General features: G+C 44.4%; 1 long non-coding RNA gene across 1 annotated transcript; it reads right to left on the reverse strand.

The window, feature by feature from the left end:
• Nucleotides 1-827: 827 nt before the first annotated feature.
• On the reverse strand, nucleotides 828-6,695 carry LOC308485916. The gene is made up of 3 exons (XR_013990856.1): nucleotides 6,567-6,695; nucleotides 4,112-4,195; nucleotides 828-1,800 (listed from the first exon to the last, which is right to left on the reverse strand). It is a non-coding gene; the product is annotated as an uncharacterized lncRNA (long non-coding RNA).
• Nucleotides 6,696-7,113: the final 418 nt, after the last annotated feature.

Raw genomic sequence — 7,113 nt, forward strand, 5'->3', positions numbered from 1 at the left:
AACATTAAATATAAAAAGAGCATTATAAAAGCAGTCAACAGAATTAGAAACAATCAGCACCAAGGAGCATAAAACTAATGTACAGGATCCAATGAAAAATCAAAAATAGGAAAGAATTAATTTGCCTTAACATTATTTGAGAAGATTAATGATTTCTAATATTTTCTTGAATTAGTCTGCAGGCTACATGAATATGCACAAATAATTTGAAAATTCACAAACTCTAAATTACATTCAAATAATTTAACAATAAGAGCTGCATTATCAAATAGTCCCTTATCTTTTAACTTCAAAAGAAGTGTTTGAAACTCAGGAACTTGAATTCTAATTCTGCTGCTACTGCTGTTTAAATGCTTGTAATTTCATGAATTTGTATTACACTTTATTTCAGAGCTCATTTTTGCTGTGCTTATAGTGCTATCCTGTGCACATCCACTCAGATGTAATCTCCATTGGATTCAATAGGAAAGGTTTTTCTAGGGTTGCCTTTATTATCAGTTTAGTTCACATGTAACATTTTCAGTCTGGAAACCCATGGTTTAAGTGTTGTGTCCTCAATGCATTACAAGGTTTTGTTAAACCACAGTTTCTTGTTAAGTATAAACCAGGAAACCACATTTTAAACTCTTCCCATGTGGGGTCAGGGGCGCTCGGGCAGGGCCTGGTTCCGCTCGCATGGAGCAGCCTCGGGCCCGGCTGCTGAGGACGTACTCAGGGCTGCGGGGGGGGGGGGGGAACCAGGCTGGGCTGGGCCAGGCTGGGCGCAGCCTCCGCTGCTGCCGCTCGCCGGGCTTGGCTGAGGCGGCTGCCCCCTCCCGCCCCCTGGATCTCGCCCCCAGTGGACCGCAAGCACCTCTTCAGCAGCAGCCTCCCTGTCCTTTGAGGAGGCGGCCACCTCTTCCTCCTTCAGAGACCCGAGTTACCTGCCCCCCAAGTGGGTCCAAAAGGCCCAGAGGCAGGAAAAGGCCCCCGCTGCCCCCCTTCCTCCTCAGAGGACTCCGATTTCCTGCCCCCCACCAGGAAGGCCCGGCTGCTCAAAAAGCCCCCCAGCAGGAAGGGCACGGCCAAGAAAAAGGGGAAGGGGGCCAAGGAGAACAAGGCCCCGCAAGGCGAGCTCGGGGGCCGGCCTGCTGCCGCCAACCCCTTTGTGCCCCCCACCCCACTGCGCAGGAACGTCACTCAGTGCCGCCAGAAGCCTGTCCAGAGAGGACTGAGTATACAGTTCCCGTTGCTGTTGAGCACCCCCGAGCTGCCGCGGCTGGTGAAAAGGGATTTGGAGGAAGAGGGAGGCGAGGAGGGCGTCCTGCGGGGCAGCAGCCCTGTCTCTTACGCCTGCTGCTTTCATCCCGATGATCTGCAGGAAGTGTTGCAAGAGGACTGCTGTGGTGGCGGTGGCGATGGCCTCTCTGAGCTGAGCTCAATGAAGATGGATAGGGATGCCAGGGAGATGGGAAGCAGCTTGGAGCTCTTCACCCTGGAGGATGTCCCGAGTCTACAGCGGAAGTCTGTGCACGAGGATTCCCAGGCTGAACCTCTGCCCATGACGTTATTTCAGCCGCACTGCAGCAGCTCACCCCACACACTGCTCAAAAGCAGCTCTGCCTTGCAGTCTTGCAATTCCTGCAGTGAGACGGGAGCATCTTTGCAAAACAGGGAAGGGCTCACAATCTCGCCGGGGTGTTATGTGGTCAGCCCCAGTCGTCTTCAAAGCCCGGGTGCAGATCATGGCTAGAGCCTCCCAGTGTCACCAAAAGAGCCTCTTTCGGGTGTTTTCCAGCTACAAGCCAATTTGCATGATGACTATGAAGCAGAAATGAAAACCAGATTTGTAGACATATCTTAAATTGCAGGGACACAGGGACAATGCTCATTTTCAGTGCAGCAAATGGACTGTCTTGTCTTGATATTATTTTTTGTAAAATTGGCATTGATTTTAAAATTTATAAGACACTTTTTGGATGGGAAGATGGGCTAAAAACCATGAAATAAAAGAAAACAATTTGCATAGCTGTGCCCTGCTTATCTCATGCAGTAAGGCTTCCACAGTAGCTTCTTCTTGCAGCATAACAGCTGCCATCCAAGGTCAGATTCAGCTCTGTATATCCTTGGGAACTCTTCTCCATTGGCCTCTGCTCTTAACTCTTTGTTTCTGTTTGCCCAGAGAGAGCTTTGTTTCTACCTATTTCTACAGAGGTATCATTGCCTGTCTCTTCTCTAGCTCATTTACAGATCAATACACACTGCGCGATGTGCTGTATAGCTCGGTAACCTTCAGAGACCAGCTAATGGCAATGGTGGAGAGCTGCTTCTCTTAGCCGTAAACTATAAGAAAGTCAAGATTTACTGTTTGTCCTATTCAGGAGGGAATGGAATTTCAGAGCAGCCTCTTGAGCTATTTTACTGTGTAGAAATAAGGCTGCAGGATCCAGCAAAGGCTGCTACAGCAAGAGAAATACTTGTTTGCCGAGGTAAAGAGAAGAAGGGGGAATTACTGCTACTGCTATTAAAAAATACTAATACATAGGAGATTCTAGCACAAAAGTGGCACAGCCATGGCTCAAGAGTACCTAGAGACTCGCCTCACCTCTTGACTTCATCATGAGATATGCGGTATTTCCTACAGTGACTGTCTTCTCTTTACTTTCATAGAGTTCATGCTACAGGCACTTATCATAATTATAATTTTTGGCTCCCGCTAACGATAGAATCCCCCCCCCTCCATCACCTTCTGATATATTATTTGCACCCTAGACTATGAGAAACAATTACTTTCCTCCAGAACTCTCATTTCCATCCCCCTTCCTGCCTACAACATAGTAGCTAATTTTACACCAAGGACCTAATTACTTCAGCTCTCCTGGCATTTTTCTTCTGCTCTTCAAGTCATAAAGCCCATGTTGCTGTGTCTGAAGTCCTCATTAGATGGAGCTTCAGAAAACTTGCCTTGTGAGCAGCCACTAAAAAAAATATTGTATCTAACAAAAGCAGCCCCAATTCTGTAATCTGGTATGATCATCCTTAAGGCTTAAACAGATCTACGCTATGATGATTAGTTTATCATGCAAGTAAGTGGCTCTCATACACATCTTATTTTTGCAAGGTTTTTGCTTGCAAATGGTGGGCTGGGGCAGTTCTACTGCACAGACATTCTTCATGCAAGAAGCACAAATTCCTGGTGGTGGTGGCTGAAGCTGGTATGCAGGTGTTGCATTTGCCACAACAGGGCCTAAATCAGGACTGGAGAACCTGTGGCCCTCCATATGTTCTTGAGCCCAACTCCCATCAGCTCCAGTCAGCGTGGCTGATGGCTAGAGACTGTAAAACACGGTAGACCAGAACTGAGTCACTTTATGACTCCAAGAGCAAAGTAGAAATCAGGTGACCAGCAGCAGCAATGGAAAACAGAAGAGGTTTAACACAAGAACAGGCCTTTTCTGTGGTGGCTCCTTGTCTGTGGAATGCTCTCCCCAGGGAGGCTGGCACCAGCAGAAAATGTTTGTAACCCGGCCTTTGGCTGATGGAACATTCTATGACCTTTTTAATGTGTTTGTGAGAGTGGTACTATTGGTTTGTGTTTGTTTTAGTTTTATTATGTATTTTATGTTCTAATTTTGGATTTTTATGTTGTGAACCACCCTGTGATCCTTGGATGAAGGAAAGTATACAGTTTGAATAAATAATAATAATGATGATGATGATGTTCTTAAAAACAAACAAACAAACAAACAAATTCCACAAACAGATCCTCAATTATTATAAAATGGTTAGGAGCCAGTGTGGTGTAGTGGTTAAGAGCGGTAGTCTCGTGATCTGGGGAACCGGGTTCGCGTCTCCGCTCCTCCACATGCAGCTGCTGGGTGACCTTGGTCTAGTCACACTTCTCTGAAGTCCCTCAGCCTCACTCACCTCACAGAGTGTTTGTTGTGGGGGAGGAAGGGAAAGGAGAATGTTAGCCGCTTTGAGACTCCTTAAAGGGAGTGAAAGGCGGGATATCAAATCCAAACTCTTCTTTCAGTGACCCTCCCTTCCAAACAGTGACAGACCTTGGCCTCTCAAATTTCAGTGGCGCCCCATGCGACGCCAAAATCTGGTGCATCCCCCCCCTTCCTACCTTCTGTTGGACTTCATAGTTGTGCCACCTGCTACAGCAACCCAGAAGCTCTGTGCCCAGTGCAACTGAATCAGTCATGGTCTCCTAGAACCAAAGGAATTGAAAACTTAAGAGTGCACCCCTCAAATATCTCTCAGTTAGCATAATGGAGCACATGCAACAAGCCTATAACCTGGAAATGGGGCTGCAACTTAAAATAAAAATCATTGTGGCATTTGGCTCTTTTTATATCATTATTCTGAGAGGTGAGCAGAAGACAATCCTCTCTCTATCTAAAGTATATATCATACATACAGAGAACATTTTGCAATCTATTCTTAGGCTTTCTCGTATCTTACCAAGGCCCTTTCATAAGCATACAATTCCTCTCTCTACAGGTATATTCACTCCCTAAGGGATTGAAGGCATGTGGAAGTCAGAGTGATTCTTTGACAATGATGATGTGGGTCTTTGCGAAGCAGCTTGTCAAAACAGTGCTTCACCTTAGCAACTGTTGTCTTTACAGTGGAAGGCTGTTAAGCCTTGTAATGTCAAACGCCACTTTGTTCCCTCCAGTCTTACATTTTCAGTATCAGCAACTCTTTTGCTTAAGGGCTGATTTTCCATTAGTCTATTCCTACCCACAGTGGGGGTTTTTTTGTTATGATTTCCAGTATATAATGTTGTGCTTAATTAATTTACTTTCTCTCTCTCTCTCTCTCATTAGTATTTGTATTGGCTGTTAACTTTAATAGTTCCTTCAGAGCCAAGTATCTTAAGGTCTGGCCTAAAAACCCAGACCTAAAAACTGGGAACTTTTGCAAACGCAGAGAGCCTGCCACTCTAAAAACCCTCACACAGTTAGACTGTTTTTTCCTGGCTAAATGATGGGTGGCTACTGATCTAAAGTGCCTGTTGGATCCAGATAAGGGGAGTCCAAAATGTCTTTGGTTTGTGGCTATCTCAGAGCAGTTACAGTCTTCAAAGCATAGCTGTATTTTAAAGATGACACTGGTGGAAATGCAAGGAATATAAAATGGTCGCTGGAATTCTTCCCCTTAAAGCAGGCAGCACAAATATCCTGCAAAAGGTTTTGGTGAATCATTCACCCAAGGCTTGCTCCTGCACGTCAAATACTTATGCATAGAATAGAAAAAGACTGACAGCTGTTTTGGATTCCTGGAATGATTAACCAGGAGGATCTGCTACAGCAACCAAAGTTGCACAACTTTTCTTCTGAATTGCATAAAAAAATATGGAAGAGCCAACAGTCTGCTTCTGTTTCTTTTCTGGAAGCTGCAGAACATCCCTTATAATGAAAGTACTGGTGTACTTTAGGGCAGGAGTCACCAACCTCTGAACACCGGTGGGTGCATCTGGAACCTGTGCTGGGGGTCTGCTGTTGAGGGTATGGCATAACACAAAATGGCTGTCACATCTCTTTTTTATGAGCAGAAAAAGAGACAGGGCCACAAAATGGTTCAAGTATGCCCCTGCTCATCAATGGGGGAAAGCCATGCTGGCTCAGGGAGAGAAACTATTTGCATCTCTCTCCACTGTTCAGAATGGGAGGAACTGAGGGAAAGTGCCAATGAAGTGTGGGCTTGTTTAAGGAAAAATTGTTCAACATAGGACATGCCAAGTCAGTGCAATCCGAAACTAAACAGGGAAAGCAAATAGTCAGCATGTTTACTGAAACCTTTTGCAGGTACTATAGTATGTATGTATTGGAAGGCGCAGTGGTGCCCCAGGGCTCCATGGCAACCCCTACTATTGGTAAAATTTTATTCTCAGCTGTGGAAGAATTAGGTCTAAGGTTAAGAACACTGAATTTCATCAGCAAATATTTGATACTATGTTAGAAAGATAATTTTATCCTGCAATCTGCTCTTGCTCCTATCTTTATTCCACTGAATCAAAATGCATGCTGAAATCTCTTGCATATACTGGTAGTTAGTAAGAAATGCTAATAATCACATACCAGGCTCTCAGCAGACCACTTGCTCCCAAACAATGTGCATCTGATTAAAGAATGTATACTTTATGTACTGCATAAATGACAAAAGGGCCTGCCATCTCTGTGGCTAGTTCCCTGCTGCTGAAACGTTTAAAGACTTGTGACTTCACCATTTTACTGTTCAGATTAGTTCTTTGTTTGCCTTTAAAAAAAATGTTACTTTGGGAAAGACTCCCACTTAAAATATATATGTACACTTTTTTGGCCTTTTATAATTTCCTTGAGGCTGTTAGTTAACCACACTGGCCTTATCTGAGACTTGTTAATTTCCTCTCCTGTTTGTAGTATATGTTTTTATTTGAGCTACTATTATAGTGTTTTTAAAATGCTCCCAAATTGCCTGAAGGGATTTTCTGCCTCTTTCTAACTTCAGCTTGCCTTTAAGTAATCCCTTTATTTATTCCCTCATACTAAATCAAATGTGACCACATTGGACTTACAAGGTAATTTTCTACTTACATGTGTTGATATAAAAATGTTGTCCTCACTCTTCCTAAGTAAACAATTGCATTCCTAGCCAGTTCCTGGACATTGAATCCAGATTACATAGAAAACTACCAGATGCTTGGTCAGACTATTTGTCCTTCTAGCTCAGGTGTGGAGAACCTTGCTGACCTTTAACTTCCACCACCATTGCCCATGCTTGCTGGGGCTGATGGGAGTTGTAGTTCAGCAACATGTGGAGGGCCAAAGGTTCCACACACCTGCTGGCCATCAGCAGCAATCAAGGATCTCAAGCACAGGCCTTTCACATTACCTGTTAAGTGCTCCTTTTCATGGTTAATGCCAGCAAATGGACCCAGTTGTTTTCCTAAGGAAATCAGAGAACTACATAGTGGGGTGTGCCATGTAACATGTACCACTGCCACACACCTGTGTCTTTTCCTTATGTGTGTGTGTGCTCAGAAAGAACATATGTAAACCCACAAAGCATTAGGTGATGGGGGGGGAGTCTAGTGTATTAGGAATTGGACAATACTAAGGGTGTGTGCTTATTATTCTCTTA

Source organism: Podarcis pityusensis, assembly GCF_964106645.2.
Source record: "Podarcis pityusensis genome assembly, chromosome: 9".
NCBI classification, from domain to species: Eukaryota; Metazoa; Chordata; class Lepidosauria; order Squamata; family Lacertidae; genus Podarcis; species Podarcis pityusensis.